We start from the raw sequence: 19,352 nt of genomic DNA, 5'->3' as shown, positions 1-19,352 counted from the left end.
TTTGATTACAAGGATGGAGAAAAGGGAAGGAAGTCAAAAAGAAAACCCCAGATGGCTTTTCCATTCATCGCGGTGAATGAGCTTTATCTCTGCCTTTTGAAACCGCAGCCGTGGAAAAGCATTTCTGTTGGCTTAAAAAACTTGACAAAAATTATTGGTTTGCCATTTCTCATGCAACAGCCATTGGGAACTGGATGAAAAGACTTTTTCATGGGATCGCCTGCTTGGATCAAAATAATGGAGATTAGGTATTTCATTATAAATTACAGTGGGAGATAGAGCGCCTGTCATATTAATAGCTACCTGCTCGTGGCCTTCAATGTAGCTGTTCTCCTAGACAAAGGACCAAGAGGGTTGTCTATTGAGCTTGTACTTTAGGCCTGATCAATTTTCTATCATCAAGGCAAAAGGTGAGATGACTAACAAAGGAATTCACACATGACTGACCTCATAAGCCTATAGATAAAACAGCTTAAAGAGGCAAAACACATCCTGAAATTATGGATGGTAAACTACATAAAGATGGAGAAGAAGACAGAGTGGAGGACGGGAGAGGAGAGCAGTCTCTATAATTCTCCCTCGTTTGGCCAAATGGACACATTAAAAGCGACTTGTTCTCAGCTGCAGATAATTGCAGCCTGTGGTTTGCAGTGGTCGGCTCGAAATCCTTCCGCCTACTCCTTCCCTCCCACCCCCCCACTCAGTCTCAGTCATTTCATTCGCTATTAACGGTGGCATTGTGTTCAGGATAAGGCTTCTACCGAGCCGCACTTAAAAACTGAAAAATGAAAAAGAATCACAAACAGCACAGGCTCCCAATGCTGCACTGCGGAAGAACGTGTTTATCCTCTGCTTCGGGTTCCTGACCAGCAAGGCAATTCTGCTAGGAACCTAAAGCAGCTTAGAGTCTAAGCTGTAACCGGAATTAAAACTTGGAACTTTAGTGAGGCCCAGTGAAATACGGGACTCAGTGAAGATGCTCTCAGACACCAGTGAAAAAAGCTCTTTCGGCAGACACCCACAAAGGGATGGGTGCTTCCGCCTCGTCCCATCGCATGGGATACTGTTATATTTCTAATCAAAGTCACCCAAATGCCTCAGATATAATTGAAGTCCTTTACCCTCTGCTATTGCAACAGAATTGCCATAGAAGTGCCCTCAACCTTCCTAAATAAAAAAACAGGGTTAGACTTCCTGGCCACTTGTCCATTGCTTTTTGAATTCAGGGTGATAGTAAAGAAAGTATCTTTTCAGGAATAAAAACCAGGGTTCAGTTGTCCCCATTACTGAAAATACAGCCTAACACTGCACATACAATACATATACCTAGGTAAAAACCTATGTGAGCAGGAGAGATTTCTGTGCTATTTTAAAACACAGAGCAATATAAGGTTGTTAATATAAAAGGGCTTTTAACTGCCTAAAAGCTTGAGAAATGCTATAAATATTGGCCATGGCAGCAATTGTCCAAATGAGGCCACATTTGGATGGGCATCTGTGACCGGACTTACTGGCTTCCAGATCTTGGCATGAGTGGCTCTAGTGTACACTCACAATGACAGCACTATGATAACATGGAGTTCACTTATGTATGGATCGAGAAACAAGAATGGGGTGTGACCGTTGCTGTATTCAACACCTCCACATTGTCTCAGACTGCACTGCCTTGATCTGTTTATCAGAGCTCCAGACCTTAGACTGTCTTCATCAGTCCAAGATAGAAAACTCAAGGTTGGCAGGGAATAGAGAGGCAAAGATTAAAACAGACACAGAAGGAATACCCATTCAGAGCCTGCCCCACATGTGGCCCATACATATACAGCCACCCAATTAGACAAGATGGATGAAGCAAAGAAGTGCAGGCTAACAGGAGCCGGATGTAGATCGCTCCCAAGAGACACAGCCAGAATACAGCAAACACAGAGGCGAATGCCAGCAGCAAACCACTGAACTGAGAACGGGACCCCCATTGAAGGAATCAGAGAAAGAACTGGAAGAGCTTGAAGGGGCTCGAGATCCCATATGAACAACAATGCCAAGCAACCAGAGCTTCCAGGGACTAAGCCACTACCAAAAGACTATGCATGGACTGACCCTGGACTCTGACCTCATAGGTAGCAATTAATATCCTAGTAAGAGCACCAGTAGAAGGGGAAGCCCTGGGTCCTGCCAAGACTGAACCACCAGTGAAGGTGATTGTTGGGGGGAAGGCGGTAATGGGGGGAGGATGGGGAGGGAAACACCAATATAGAAGGGGAGGGGGATGTTGGCCCGGAAACTGGGAAAGGGAATAACAATCGAAATGTAAATAAGAAATACTCAAGTAAATAAAGAAAAAAATAAGGCAGCTATATATAGATATATAAAAAAAAAGAAAACTCAAGGTTATTAACTGGCAGGTGCCAGTGAACAGACAGGCTCTTCCAAGTGTGGTATAAACTTGGCTTGGAATGAACCTCACAGAGGGTGATAGACATGACTTAGGAGTCAGAAATTCTATGTAGCCCTTGACCAAGTTATTCTGCCTCTAGGAATTGACCAAGTAAAAGAATACCAGAAAATGAAGATAAAGATTACCAGTCCTTTCCCCAAAAGATATTTATTGTCCTTTTTCTTCCTTTTGCTGTGATAAACACCACACACAAAAGGGACTTGGAGAGGAAAGGGTTCGTTTGGCTTCTGTGCCACTACTGCAGCCCATTGGGGGAAGTCAGACAGAAACAGAAGCAGAAACCATGAGGAACACTGCTTACTGGCTCCCCCTCCATGGCTTGCTCAACTTGTTCTTTTATACAACTCAGAATCACCTGCCAGGGGATAGCACCACCCACAGTGGGCTGGGCCACCTCACGTCAACCATTAACCAAAGAAAACATCTCCACAGACTTGTCTAGAGGTCATTCTAGTGGGAACATTTTCTCAACCAAGGTTCCATTTTCCCAGGTGACACTAGCTTGTGTCAAATTGACAAAAATCTACCAAAAATGAAGAGTGGTTAGGGATATAAATTCAGGAAACAGACACTAAGCCTCAGTGACAGTAAGTTGGTGGCTTTGGTATTCTATGCTTTGTCTCTCTCACCTGTAAGTCAGACTCAGACATTTAACCCTAGAACTTGAAAGGCTGAAGCAGGAAGAGGAGTTCCAGCTATTGCAGCCTCGGTAGTAGTTCTAGTCTAGCCTGAGCTACTTATCAAGAACTGTCTCAAAAAGGGGGATGGGAGGTAGACCAGGTATAGTGGTGCATATCTTTAATCCTAGTACTCAAAAGATAAAGGCAAGGGATCTCTCTGGGTTCAAGGCCAGCTTGGTCTACACAGTAAGAACTTATTTAAGAAAGAGGGGGAGGGGCTCCCCAAAGTGTTGTGTATGCTAAAAGAAATAAACAGCAGAAAAAAAGACTTTTAAAAAGAGATGCCAAAAGCAATCTTCAGATTCAACGCAATACCCATCAAAATTCCAACTCAATTCTTCATAAACTTAGAGTAATTTGCAAATTCTTGTGGAATAACAAAAAAAAACCCAGGATAGCAAAGCAATCTTCAACAATAAAAGAACTTCTGGGGGAATCACCATCCCTGACCTCCAGCTGTATTACAGAGCAATAGCGATAAAAACTGTATGGTACACAGACAGGCAGGTAGATCAATGGAATAGAATTGAAGACCCAGAAGTGAATCCACACCCCTGGTCATTTGATCTTTGACAAAGGAGCTAAAACCATCTAGTGGAAAAAAAGATAGCATTTTCAACAAATGGTAGTGGTTCAACTGACAGTCAGTATGTAGAAGAATGCAAATTGATCCCATTCTTATCACCCCAAAGCTCAAATCCAAGTGGATCAAGGACCTCCACATAAAACCAGATACACTCAAACTAATAGAAGAAAAAGTGGAGAAGAGCCTCGAACACATGGGCACTTGGGAAAATTTCCTGAACCGAACACCAATGGTTTATGCTCTAAGATCAAGAATCAACAAATGGGAAGTCCCACACCCGCGGATCCCGGCCCGCAGCAGCTCTCTGCTCCCAAACCCCGTGGGAGAGAGACCTCACCGCCTGATCAGGTGGGCACTCCTGAGGCTGCAGAGCGGAGGAGACCACCAACACTGCCCACCCCTGCCCACATCCCTGGCCCAAGAGGCAACTGTATAAGGCCTCTGGGTTCCCGTAGGGGAGGGCCCAGGAGCGGCAGGATCCCTGCGCCTGAGACACCGCCAGAACCTGAAGGAAACAGACCGGATAAACAGTTCTCTGCACCCAAATCCCGTGGGAGGGAGAGCTAAACCTTCAGAGAGGCGGACACGCCTGGGAAACCAGAAGAGACTGCACTCTGTGCACATCCAGACGCCAGAGGAAAACACCAAACGCCATCTGGAACCCTGGTGCACGGAGGCTCCCGGAAAGAGCGGCGCAGATCTTCCCGGTTGCTGCCGCCGCGGAGAGGACTTAGGCAGTACCCCACGAGCAAACTTGAGCCTTGGAACCACAGGTAGGACCAACTTTTCCCCTGCAAGAAACCTGCCTGGTGAACTCAAGACACAGGCCCACAGGAACAGCTGAAGACCTGTAGAGAGGAAAAACTACACGCCCGAAAGCAGAACACTCTGTCCCCATAACTGGCTGAAAGAAAACAGGAAAACAGGTCTACAGCACTCCTGACACACAGGCTTATAGGACAGTCTAGCCACGGTCAGAAATAGCAGAACAAAGTAACACTAGAGATAATCTGATGGCGAGAGGCAAGCGCAGGAACCCAAGCAACAGAAACCAAGACTACATGGCATCATCGGAGCCCAATTCTCCCACCAAAGCAAACACGGAATATCCAAACACACCAGAAAAGCAAGATCTAGTTTCAAAATCATATTTGATCATGATGCTGGAGGACTTCAAGAAAGACATAAAGAACTCCCTTAGAGAACAAGTAGAAGCCTACAGAGAGGAATCGCAAAAATCCCTGAAAGAATTCCAGGAAAACACAATCAAACAGTTGAAGGAATTAAAAATGGAAATAGAAGCAATCAAGAAAGAACACATGGAAATAACCCTGGACATAGAAAATCAAAAGAAAAGACAAGGAGCTGTAGATACAAGCTTCACCAACAGAATACAAGAGATGGAAGAGAGAATCTCGGGAGCAGAAGATTCCATAGAAATCATTGACTCAACTGTCAAAGATAATGTAAAGCGGAAAAAGCTACTGGTCCAAAACATACAGGAAATCCAGGACTCAATGAGAAGATCAAACCTAAGGATAATAGGTATAGAAGAGAGTGAAGACTCCCAGCTCAAAGGACCAGTAAATATCTTCAACAAAATCATAGAAGAAAACTTCCCTAACCTAAAAAAAGAGATACCCATAGGCATACAAGAAGCCTACAGAACTCCAAATAGATTGGACCAGAAAAGAAACACCTCCCGTCACATAATTGTCAAAACACCAAACGCACAAAATAAAGAAAGAATATTAAAAGCAGTAAGGGAAAAAGGTCAAGTAACATATAAAGGCAGACCTATCAGAATCACACCAGACTTTTCGCCAGAAACTATGAAGGTCAGAAGATCCTGGACAGATGTCATACAGACCCTAAGAGAACACAAATGCCAGCCCAGGTTACTGTATCCTGCAAAACTCTCAATTAACATAGATGGAGAAACCAAGATATTCCATAACAAAACCAAATTTACACAATATCTTTCTACAAATCCAGCACTACAAAGGATAATAAAGGGTAAAGCCCAACATAAGGAGGCAAGCTAAACCCTAGAAGAAGCAAGAAACTAATCGTCTTGGCAACAAAACAAGGAGAATGAAAGCACACAAACATAACCTCACATCCAAATATGAATATAACAGGAAGCAATAATCACTATTCCTTAATATCTCTCAATATCAATGGCCTCAACTCCCCAATAAAAAGACATAGATTAACAAACTGGATACGCAATGAGGACCCTGCATTCTGCTGCCTACAGGAAACACACCTCAGAGACAAAGACAGACACTACCTCAGAGTGAAAGGCTGGAAAACAACTTTCCAAGCAAATGGTCAGAAGAAGCAAGCTGGAGTAGCCATTCTAATATCAAATAAAATCAATTTTCAATTAAAAGTCATCAAAAAAGATAAGGAAGGACACTTCATATTCATCAAAGGAAAAATCCACCAAGATGAACTCTCAATCCTCATCTTCGGTTGGTTTATATACAAGTGTGCAATTTCTAGGCTTGAAAGTAAAATGATGCTATCTGGTGCTGGATAGAGGAGCCTTATTTTTTATTATGGCAGCTTGCTATTTTTGTAATATGGTGATTTGGTTGAACACATTAAAGTACAGTAGTAACTGATCTCCCCCTCTTCCTGGATGAGTGAGGAGATGATTAAATGTTGATGTCAGCATCCATGAGCATATTCAGATGAGCTTCTGCTTCTGTTGAAAAGGATGCTGTGTTTGATTGTGGTCCGAAGCTTTGAAGCACTACTTGGCATCTCCTTCCTTGGAGGTCTCACTGTTTTAACATAACAGATTTGATAGCTTGTTGGTAAGGTGAGGTCCAGCTTGTCTCCACTAGGTCATCTTCATGTGAATCCGGTGGTTATACGGTTTTGTTCTAGGGATATTTCATTTTTTTTAATAACGGTTTTAGCTGACATTCATGGAGAGAATGAATCCTTAGAAGTGTGCCACTAGTGAAAGGAAATCCTGTCTAGAGTATGTTTCTTTACAAAGCTGTGTCACACCATCCTTTGGGCCCTCTGCTGGAAAAGTAGAATCAAGTCTCAAATAATGCCTTTTAAATTGTATCCTCTAGTATTATAGATGTAGGACAGTACTGTATCATACCTCTGTGGATGTAAAATAGCTTGTACCTGCTTTATAATACGTAGTAGTGACCGTGCTTTATCAGAGCTGTTTTTAATGATGTTGCTCAGAATGTTTTCTTTCCAGATGATGATTGAGAAGCTAATTTAAAAAAAAATGGTGCCAGGTACCACAAGAGTAACAGAACTGTGCTGTTTTCTCGGGTTTTGTTTTTTTTACTTTTTTTTTTTTAATGGAGTGTGCTGGATGTCTCTACAGTTTTGTTCAGATGACTGCAGAACCTGGAAAAGCTGTTGCTGCTGTTGATGCATAACACACTGCTATTATTGGTCTTTTTATATAAATATAAATATATATATACAGATATATAATTTGAATTTTTTGAAACTTTACCTGTGCTGTCAACTTTCGAAAAAAGTATCCCCGTTTACTGTGTTGAGTTGGCACTGTACAGAAATTAACAGCCATATTGGTCTAGAAATGTTGAACTTAAGTTTTTTCCATTTGTACAGGGGTAACACACTGTATTAAATATGTAAGGTCTTATATACGTGGGTTTGATTACAAAAACTAATAAAGTATTCTCTAAATAAAAAAAATGAAAAAGAAAAAAAAAAGAATAAACTTGATTGGGTGAAAAAAAAAAAAAGACCTCTGGAAGAGCAGTCAGTGCTCTTAACCGCTGAGCCATCTCTCCAACCCCAATTTTCTGCTTTTAAGTTAAAATATTTCAGTCAGTGAGTCCAAAGACACTTTTCTTTTTCCCTCTTCCCTTCCTCCCTCTTTCTTCCTTCCTCTCTCCCTTCTTCCCCCCCCCCCCTCTCTCTCTCTCTCTCTTTCTTTCTTCTTCATTTTGGCATTCCTTCCCTTGAAGTAACAACCCACTTGTACTACATTCTCTTCCACTTTATCATGAAAGCATATTGGAGTACATTGAAGATCTTTCTGCTCCAGTTGCGATGACCATGTGATTTTTGTCCATAATATTCTGTCATTTATTGCATTTATTGACTTGCATACGATGAACCATTCTTTCATTTAATGGATAAAGCCAATTTGTCACGGTTGATAATGTTTTTGACATGTGTCTATATTTTTTTTTGCAAGTTTTTTTTTTGAGCACTTCGAATCTGACTACCTTATGAATATTGGCTACTAGTGTTTCTGTCTTGTAGTTTGTGCTGTGTCTCTACCTAATTTTGTTATCAGAGTGATAATAGCTTCATAGAAATAGGTTTTAGGTGGGCCTTATGTTCATATATTTATTTAATGGTTGAGGAAGGATTAATTGTAGCTCTTTGAATGCCTCTGTGAATTGTTGTGAATCCATCTGGGCATAGAATATTTTTTTAGCTGGAAAACTTTTTATTGAAATTTCAGTCACCCCATTTGATTTGAGTCTGCTAAGAGTGTTAATTTTTCCCCCTTTAATTTTGTTTATTTATATGTAAAACATACACAAGAATGAAAATAAAATCTCAAGAAGACTAAAGCTTTGAGACCTGTTGAGGTCAATCCTATAGGTGAAGATTGTAGTTCTAATTACCTACATGAAACTATGAGAAAGAATACAGAGAAATGATAAAAATGGTAAAATGAAGAAATTTTGGATATATAAGAACAAACACAATCCAAATCCTGTCAAATTAATAAAAAGGAAAGAAAAAAAAAACAAAACAAGAAAACAAAGAAACAAAATAACCAGAAGGAAAATAATTGAACATAGGTCAAATAACAAGATTCAAATGATCATCCAATTCACAGAAGATTCATTAAGAAGGTAAACAAGATTGAGGGACACTTGACCCAGATCACCAAGAAAAATAGGACCCAAATGATAAGGGTCAGAAATGAACAAGGAGACATTACAACAGACACACACACACAAAAAAAATAGACAATCAAAAAGGAACATTTTGAAAACTTGCCCTTTTTGGAAAATTTAAAAGTTATCATCCTGACTCTCTTGGATGGAGGACTGGAGGACTGTGGGCATCCTTGTTCTTTTATGTGAGTGCTAATTGTCACTGCGTTCCTCATTTTCAGTGTTGCTTGTGTTCTCAGTGGCCCTTTGTATTTTAGTAATTTTGGCTTCCCATTCCTTTCTAGAGGCTTGTGGCTGTGCTCATCCCTCTCTATAGCCTAAAATGCTGTGATCTGTATTTTCTATAGGTTTGGGTTATAGAATATAATTCTTGAAATGCTCTTTAAAAAAAAATAAATGTGACCTCAATAACATTAAAAAAAAAAATCAACAAATGGGACCTCATAAAATTGGATCTTTACCAGCCCTACATCCAATAGACACTAATATCCAAAATTTACAAAGAACTCAAGAAATCAAATAACCCTATTTAAAAATGGGGTACAGAGCTAAACAGAGAATTCTCAATTGAGGAATATAGAGTGGCTAAGAAGCACATAAAGAAGTGTTCAATATCCTTAGTCAGGGAAATGCAAATAGAAACAACCCTGAGATTCCACCTCACACCAGTCAGAATGGCTAAGATCAAAAACTCAGGTGACAACAGATGCTGGCGAGGATGTGGAGAAAGAGGAATATTCCTTCATTGTTGGTGGGATTGCAGACTGGTACAACCACTCTGGAAATCAGTTTGGAGGTTCCTCAAAATATTGGACATAATACTACCTGAGGACCCAGCTATACCTCTCCTGGGCATATACCCAAAAGATGTCCCAACATGTAACAAAAACACATGCTCCACTATGTTCATAGCAGCCTTATTTATAATAGCCAGAAGCTGGAGAGAACCCAGATGTCCTTCAACAGAGGAATGGATACAGAAAATGTGGAACATTTACACAAAGGAATATTACTCAGCTATCAAAAACAAGGACTTCATGAAATTCATAGGCAAATGGATTGAACTAGAAAATATCATCCTGAGTGAGGTAACCCAATCACAAAAGAACTTATCTTCACTGATAAGTGTATATTAGCCCAAAAGCTCGAAATACCCAAGTTATAATTCACAGACCACATGAAGCTCAAGAAGATGGACGACTAAAGCACAGATGCTTCAGTCCTTCTTAGAAGGGGAACAAAATTATTCACTGGAGGAGATATGGAGACAAAGTGTGGAGCAGAGACTGAAGGAAAGGCCATCCAGAGACTGCCACACCTGGGGATCCAGCCCAAACACATACAGCCACCAAACCCAGACAATATTCCTGATGCCAAGAAGTGCATGCTGACAGGAGCCTGATATAGCTGTTTCTGAGAGGCTCTGCCAGAGAATGACAAATACAGAGGTGAATGCTCACAGACAATCATTGAACGAAGAACAGGGTCTCCACTGGAAGAGTTAGAGAAAAGACTGAAAGAGCTGAAGGAGTTTGCAACCCCATAAGAACAACAATACCAACCAACCAGAGCTCCCAGGGACTAAACCACCATCCAACACATGGACAGACCCATGACTTTGGCTGCATATGTAGCAGAGGATGGCCTTGTTGGAGATACCCAGTGTAGGAGAATGTCAGGGTGGGGAAGTGGGAAGGAGTGGGAATGCCCTCATAGAGGAAGGGGGAGGGGGATAGGATGAGGGTTTAAGGACAGGAAATGGGGAAAGGGGATAACATTTGAAATGTAAATTAAAATATCCAATTTAAAAAAAGAAGAAATACTTGAAAGTGCTCCTCTGATAAGAGTTGGCATCTAGAATACATCAGGAAAATACATTAAAGAGCCCCATATAAGGAATGACAATGGCCAACAGACTGAAACAGAGATTGCACCAAAGAAGATGTACAATGGCTGACGGCTGTATGGAAGCAGCTACCTAACCCCAGAACTGAAAACCCTGCTTGCTGCTGACCGGACAGCTCAGTGAATAAAGGCCCCTGCCACTGTGCCTGAGGACCCAACTCCAATCCTCAAAACCCACATGATGCAAGAAGAGAGCTGACTCCCAAAAGTCCTCTGACTGCCACACATGTGACTTGACAGGTGCATATACATATGTTCCTGCTCCCCGCAACCCCCACCCCACATGTAAAACAAAAGCCCACAATGAGCTATGATCCCAACACATGGAAAATGGCTATTATTAGAAAGACTAAAATTATTAAGTTCTAGAAAAAATATGAGAAAGAGAAGTCCTACAACTATTGGTTCAACTATATGAAGATTTCTCAAAGCCCTTAGAACAGAATTGTTAGGGACTGGAGAAAGAACTTATCTGTTAAAAGCACTGGCTACTCTTCTAGAAGACCAGAATTCAGTTCCTAGCACCTACAGGTGGCTCACAACCATCTGTAACTCTAGTTCCAGAGGTCTGTGCATGTACATAGTGCACAAACATACATGGTATGTTAGGTAGTCAAAATGCCTATACACATAATTTTTTTTACATGAACAAAACCCAGAAAATACCATGTGGCCTGTTAATCCCTCTTCTAGCACACAACACATTAAAATGGAACCTGTGTTCTTCCAGCAATATTATTATGAACAAGCAAGCATGGGTGGAAGAAAACAGAAGTGGATATCACAGACAAGATTAGCACCAGATAGATAGACTTTAGTAACTAAAGCAATTAGAAAGTTATAGAGTCTCTGAGACAATCTTGTCTTAGGAGTCATAGTCTTGCTAAGCTGATCTTAGACTCACAACTCTCCAACTTGGGCCTCTCAGGAGCTGGATTACAGGTTGTGTACCTCTACACCTGGCTTCCCAAGACACCAATGCCATTCAGAAACATGGCAAAATGGGGCTGAAGTTGTAGAAATTGAAATGAATTCTGATATTTTCAAGTTGTACATTTCTGAAAGGAAAACATGTCAAATTGAAAACTGAGACTTTTTTTTAGAAACTTCTATTAGTAGAGAGCCAGCTTCAAGAACTTGAAAACACCCCAGGATCTGGCATCTATACTTCTGGACACCTGGAGAACCTAAGGGAAGGTCTCAAAGCTGTCTCCACACCCGGATGGAAAGCAGTGTCATCTACAGTATCAAAGCAAAGAGGCATCCCAAGGGTGAGTGAAGATGAGTGGAGACAGAATAGCATAGCACAGACAACAGACCAGTACTACTGCCAAGGAAGAAGCTCTGACATCCCAAGTGAAATAAGCCAGTCACAAAAAGACAACTAAGTATGAGGGGCTAGGAGATGCCTCAGTCAGTACAGTGCTAGCTATGTGAGCATGATGCCCTGAATTCAATTCCCAATGGCCATATAGAAAGTGGACCTGGAACATATTACCTATAATCTCACCAATGGGGATACAGAGACAGTGTGCCCTGTTCATCCAGTCTAACTGTACCATTGAGTTCCAGTCACAGTGAAAGGTCCTGCCTCAAAACCTAAGGTTGAAAGCAATAGTAGAAGATATCAGCATTGACTTCTTGCCACCACATATGTGCATGTATACATATACCTTCATACCCAATGCACACATACACACAAGGATGGGTACAGTATGCCTTCACGTTCATGAAAGTCCTAAATGGGAAGAAGATATCTACTTAATAGGAGCTGGAAGAAAGGGAAAGACAGAGTTGAGTGATGGTTATATAATTGTAGGTTTGCAAAATGAAAGCTCTCTGGGCATAGGGGTAGTGCTGGCTACAAAAGAATATAAATGTAACACCATGCGCTGCACAGTTGAAACTGGTTAAAACAGTAAACTGTGTTTTATGCATTCATCATCATCTTTTTAAACCTATGACAATGTTGCTTCCTGACTTGTAGTTTTAATCTCATAAGCATCTGGCATAAGCTGGAAGAAGAACAAAATGAGGAGAGGGACGGCAAAGAGAAGAGCTTCTGTGTGAGGTTAGATGTATGGCTCAGACACTTCACTCAGCTGCCCAAAGAAAATTCAGTCAGGAGTTCTGCTGACAGGGGTGGGCTCTGGAACTGAGCTTCACCAACTGGAAGAAAACCATGTGTGTGAACACAGAGCTTAACAAAGGATGGAGCCCGGTCATTCTAAGGTGGTAAGGAATTAGAACAGCATGTGAAGAGGCAAGCTTTTCTAAATGGCATTGAGATTGTCTGAGCTGAGCTCCAACACTCCATTCCCCTGTTTTGGCATGTCCTGTGCCAATGGGCCTTGGAACAGGACCAGACTGACCAGATTAAGAATGAAGACTTAAACCAGATGGTAGGGATGGTCATCTGCTCTTTGAGACTGGCACAGAATGATGTCCAGTTCTCTGGTGAAATCCTTCCTCAATAACAGTATCCTTATAAAATGGAAGATGGCCTTGATGCACTTATCATCAACATCTGCTTCCCAAGGGCTGGGATGACGTACACATGCCCTGCTTTCAAGTTAAGAATTCTCGTTTTCACAAACTTTCTCCTGTAGTTTACCCCGCCAGCACTATAGCAGAAAAGCACATGTGTGCACACAGAGCTTAACAAACAAAGGACGGAGCCCTGCTGCTCTAGGTAGTGAGCAATTGGAGCAATATATGCAGAGGCGAACTTTTCTACATGGGATTGAGATTGTCTGAGCTGAGTTCCAGACACCCCATTCCCATGACTGCCTCTCAGTGGATGATACAGATGATATTTTAACACAACCCTTCCAGCTCTCAGTAGAACTGCCAACATTTCTACTAGTCTCTAAGACTAAATCCCCGAAGCACCTCAAGTAACAAGCTCTTTTTCTGTCTAACAATGAAGAGAACAAGGGGAAAAACAACTTCATTTCTCCTAATTTTTCTAATCCTGTCACGTATTGTCCTCAAGATTTCAGACCCCAAATCAACAATATAATTGAATCTCTATCCTTTTATGCCTCATAATAATTTAGCATGCTTCCATTTTTCCCTGTATGATACCTGACTTTCAAGTGCCATAATCATGCCCAGGCCTGATTATACTGATAATGGGCAGTTTCTCCTGGTTCTGTGGCAGAGTCCCCTGCCTCCTCTGTGTAGAAGCAAAGCAACGCCTTCCCTTTCCTTACTCACCCAGTGATCTCACCATGGTTCCGTTCAGCCTTCTGGAAATTCTGCTCATAGTTTTTGTCTCTAGTTTCCGGGCTGTCTAGTCCTCCAAGTCAATACTCCAAGTTCGATGAGAAACTTTCTCACCCTGTGAGACTCTGCTCTGGTCCCCTTTTCTCCGCACTGTCATCGGTTACCATTCCCTGTTCAAGATCCTCCATGATAGGGTTACTACCCCTGACTCCGTCTTCACCCCAGCACTGAACCAAAAGCCACTTCCTCTTCAGTGTGTTAAAATTAACCCACTTCATTCATACCTGCAGCCAGCATGAGAGCATTCAAGGAAGAAATAGGGAGACGGCTCAAGAGACTCGGACCTTAGAACCTTCATCTCCACGTACTTCCCCAGCAACAAATCGCAGAGCCATCGCTGGTGGTTCTGTCTCCCCTTCACGTTTGCTTAGTCCTTTCTCGTGTGTGTGCATTCTGTGATGCGCTGCACAGGTCGCAGGGCGACTTGTGGAAGTTGCTCTATCCTTCTACCAGGTTGTCAGAGTCTGGCACAAGTGCCTTTACCTACTGAGCTCTCTGCTGCCTCCCCGTCTCTCTTTATAATATGCGTGTGTTGTATGCATGGGGAAGTGGAGGAGTTTCTCCTTGTGTGCCATCTGCCTTGCTTGGTGGGCTTTGTTCTAAAAAGCCTTTGTTTTAGAGAACATAAGCCTTCAGATACCATGAGAGAATGTCTCCCATCCAACAAATACAAGGTATGGCACTTCACCCAGGGATCACACAGGTCATTAAATACAACGCTAGCCAGGACATGCAGTAGAGAAAGGTAAGATCCATGAGGCTAGGGAGATTGTTAAAGGTGACAGAGTTTCATGGTTGGAAGAGGATTCATTTGCATAAGATTCTGCTGTTTCCCACTTACCTCAAGAAATGTAAGTTGTTTACTGGCAAAATAAAAAGTTAGCTTGACACTATTTCATAGATATTAAATAAGAAAAGCTGCTTAGGATAACCAAGCAAAACATGAGCAAGCTCACCTGTGCTTTGCAGTGCTGTCCCTACCTAACTCCTAAGTGAGCCACTTAACATCATAGTCTTTCAACACTCAACCACACTGTTTGTTGTGAAGGTCTAAGCTCAGCTTTAGTGTTCTGTTAGCAACAGGAGGGACTTGGAAATAAAGTAATATTTATATCACCTCTTTAAGAGAGAGAATCTTGCCAAGGAAATAATGCCAGTAAAACCTAAATGGATATGTTTAATCTACTAGGAAATTGAATGGTAATAATTATGGAAACATTGAGATACAAATACTTGCCATACTCCTTAACCTATTTTATCAAGCTTTATGGTAAGTCCTATGAAGATCTCTTAATCTGCTTCTTAATCTAGAGCAGCGGTCTCAACCTTCTTAACGCTGTGACCCTTTAATACAGTTCCTCATGTTATAGTGACCCCAAATTATATTATTATTTCATTGTCACTTCATAACTGTAAGTTTGCAACTGATAAGAATTATAATGCAAATGTCTGATACGCAGGACATCTGATATGCAACCCCTGTGAAAAGGTTGTTTGATCCCCATGGGTTCATGACCCACAGGTTAAGAACCACTGATGTAGTGTGAGATGCATTTTGAACATCAGTGTCATGGACTGACTTCCTTGAAAATGCTACAAAATATTTGGACCATTTAAGTCAGCTGTATACTCTGGCTGAATTGGCCAGGTAAGTTTATCTGTGCTAACCAAAATTTAAAACTAGCCATATGTATTTATGCATGGCTATTAACAGAGCTGACCAAGCTCATTGTAATGTGCTTAAGCAGTAAAACAATTTTAACATGATGCAATTGATTGGAAACACAAGTGGTATTTGGTTTATTTGACTCATACATAGGGTCTAGGTAAAAACATTATAAGGAAGTTGAGAGGCTGGTTTGTAAATATGAAGACCTGAGTTCGGATCCCAGTGTCCATGTAAAGAACTATGTATGGTCACACACCAGCACCCTGAAGCTGCAGACAGGAGAATCACAGTGTTTACTGGCTGCCATTGTAGTTCCAGGTTCACTGAGAAACCTATATTAAAGGAATAGAGTAGAGGATAATAGAGCAAGACACTCAACATTCTCCTCTGACCTCTGCATACACATATATAGGTGTAGGCATGTACACACATAAAAACCATACTTACATACATACATACACAATAAAGAGAATGATGGTTATCTGGCCTTTTGGATTAATCTAAATCCTGGAATAATCCCTGATGTCTTCCTTCAGACTGTAGACCCACTTCTTCACTAACCCTTGATGACTTCGCCTTCCAAATGCATAGCTGCTATGTGAACTTTCTTGCTCCTCAAGTCTGATCAAACCCCATTATGTGGACAGGTACAACAGCAGCCCACTGGCCTCTCTCATTCTATTTCTTTCTTTGACAAGTTTTATCACTGCCATAAAAGCAATCCTCTTAATACTGTCCTTGCTATAACAGAGCATGGAACCCTGTGTTACTACCTCTCCATAAACTCAGTAGTTAAGCAGCCTTTCAGACAAGTACCATTTCTGATAACTAGTCAAAAGGACCCAGCACCTGAGAAAATACAAACCCTGACTCTGTGACTCTAACAGAGAGAACTGAGAAGTCCCATACTGGAGACTCAGCACATGTGACAGTGTCATATGATCAGAAAGATACCTCCTGGTGCCTTAGTTTACCCAGAGGGAAGGTATTCATTCACAAGTACAGACATGCCCCAGACATACTAAAGAAGTTCCCTGGCAGACTGGATTCCCAACTGCGAAACTCTCACAGGTCTAGTAGTCATGTGGCCTTTGGGTGAAGGGAGTTTGAGCTGACAGACACCTTTGATGCTGTTCTGTACTCAGCATGGAGCAAACAGGTAGAAATCCCAGCTCTCCATTGCCACCCAGGAAGGGAGGACTCCATAGTTGTCCAATGTCCAGTGTTTTCAAAGCTGCTGTGACCATAGTAATTGTCAACTTGACAGAAAGGAGAATCACCTGGGAGTGTGCTTCTGCATATACCTGTGGATGGCTATCTTGATTATGCTATATGAAGTGGAATGACTCACCTACAGTGAGGAACTACGAGTCCCTGCCTGCAAGCCTATATTGTGGACTGAGCAGCAGCACGCACTGGTGCCCTTCTGTTTCTAATTACAGATGCAATGCAAACAAGTCTCTCAAGCTCCTGCTGCTGTGACTTCCCCTCTATGTTGGATCGTGGCATAGAACTGTGAGCTAAAATACACTTCCTCCCTTGAGTTACTTCTCAGGGTATTTCCTTTAAGATACTTCTGTTAGGGTATTTTTATCACAACAACAGGAAAAGAAACAAGATACTGACACAAGGAACTGGCACCTGTGTTTCCAGGCTTGAGCATCCCATAGGCCAGTCCATCCCAGTGTCGATGGCAGCCTAAACTGGCACATACAATAGCTATTCCATCAGCTCAGGGCAGAATAAGTAGACCACAGTTAGACATGTATTCTCGAGCCAGGTTAAGAGTTAGTGAAGGCCACCAGAAACTCTGGCCAGACTCCTGTACAAGTTCAATCCAAAAAGATGGAGAAAGGTATTTGCTTTACCTAATGGGATGTCTTCAACACAGAATCAGAACAAGGCATTAGGCAAAGATGTTAGAAAATAAACAGCAAAGATAACATTTCTGGAGCTAACCATGGTGGTTTGAATTAGAATGACCTTCATAGGCTAATTATTTGAATACTTGGTCCCAAACTTGTGGAACTGTTTGGGAATGATTAGATGATTTGGCCCTATTGGACAAGATGTGTGCTTATGTCAATTTGCCATAAACTAAAGTCACTTGAGAGGAGGAAACCTTAAGTGAGAAACTGCCTCCATAAAATTGGGTGTAGGCAAGCCTGTAGGATACTTTTAAGTGATTGATATGCTAGGGCACAGCCCATTAAGAATGGGGTCATCCCACAGCCAGAATACAGCAAATACAGAGGCGAATGCCAGCAGCAAACCACTGAACTGAGAATAGGACCCCCGTTGAAGGAATCAGAGAAAGAACTGGAAGAGCTTGAAGGGGCTCGAGACCCCATATGTACAACAATGCCAAGCAACCAGAGCTTCCAGGGACTAAGCCTCTACCCAAAGACTATACATGGACTGACCCTGGACTCTGACCTCATAGGTAGCAATGCATATCCTAGTAAGAGCACCAGTGGAAGGGGAAGCCCTGGGTCCTGCTAAGACTGAACCCCCAGTGAACTAGACTGGTGGGGGGAGGGCGGCAATGGGGGGAGGGTTGGGAGGGGAACACCCATAAGGAAGGGGAGGGGGGAGGGGGATGTTTGCCCGGATACCGGGAAAGGGAATAACACTCGAAATGTATATAAGAAATACTCAAGTTAATAAAAAAAAAAAAAATGGGGTCATCCTCGGTTGCTAGTCCTGGGTCTTGTAAGAAAGCAGGATGCACAAGTCATGAGGAACAAACCAGGAAACAGAACTCTTCCATGGCTTCATCATCAGCTCCTGCCTACAGATTCCTAACTTAACTTCCCTCAATAAACTGTAATTCTGGATGTATAAGCCAAATAAATCCTTTCCTCCCAAAGTTGATTTTGGTCATGGTGTTTCATCACAGCACTAGTAACTCTTAAGAAGACAAGGTGTGTCGCTGGAGGTAGACTCTGAGGTGTCAAACTCCTGTCATTCTCAGTGCCCACCCCCTGCCTATTATTTATGGATCACCATTTGTGAGTTCTGACTCCATCTCCCTCTACAGACCCAGCTTAGACTTTCCCTTCAACTCTCTGAATGTTCCTTTCTAGCCCATCTCCATTACTGAGGCCCCACTCAGCCTTCTCTCTTAGCCCAACTCCATTCCTTTCTGTAACCACTGTCCTGCAGAATCTTTCTCTACCAGGGACCCAACAGCTACCATAACTTCCTAGGATCCAAAGACTGTAACAGCAACCAAAGAATGGAATACCTATCCAACAATGGTAAGACCAGACATTGACCCAAGAAATATATCAAACACCATAACTCCAAATGCCTAGTCTCCATCACAAGAACAAAAACAATCAATAACAAATAAACCAGAAGCAAGTAGCCCTATTGCAGAAGACCCTGAGAAATGCAATACAGCTGAAACACAAAACAGGGATTTCAAAATAGCAATTATGGATGTACTCAGTGGCCTTAAAGACGGTATAAATCCCTTAATGAAATACATGGAGACAGGAACGGTTGAATAAATTAATAAAGCCAATTTAAGACTTGAAAGTAGAATTTAACAAAGAAATAAAATCACTAAAGAAAATGCAAACTGAAATAAAACTGGAAATTAAAAACGTAGGATGTGAAATAAAAACAGATTATAAGGCATGAAAGAGAGAATCTCAGGTGCTGAAGACAGAGTAGAAGAAATAGATATCTCAGTCAAAGAAAATGTTAAATCTAAAAAATTCCAGGCACAAAACTCCCAGAAAAGCTGAAACACTGTGAGAAGACCAAACCCATGAATATTATATAGAAAGGAAGAGGAGGCACAGGTCAAAGGCACGGAAAATATTTTTAAGAA

General features: G+C 41.8%; 1 long non-coding RNA gene across 4 annotated transcripts in view; it reads right to left on the bottom strand.

Annotated features, from left to right (window-relative positions):
• The window catches only part of LOC103691527 (uncharacterized), a 621,145-nt gene that overhangs the window by 516,554 nt on the left and 85,239 nt on the right, over nucleotides 1-19,352 (bottom strand). The gene's annotated exons all lie outside the window — the stretch shown is intronic.

Source organism: Rattus norvegicus, chromosome 2, assembly GCF_036323735.1.
Source record: "Rattus norvegicus strain BN/NHsdMcwi chromosome 2, GRCr8, whole genome shotgun sequence".
NCBI classification, from domain to species: Eukaryota; Metazoa; Chordata; class Mammalia; order Rodentia; family Muridae; genus Rattus; species Rattus norvegicus.
This window is presented reverse-complemented; position numbering and strand designations above follow the sequence as displayed.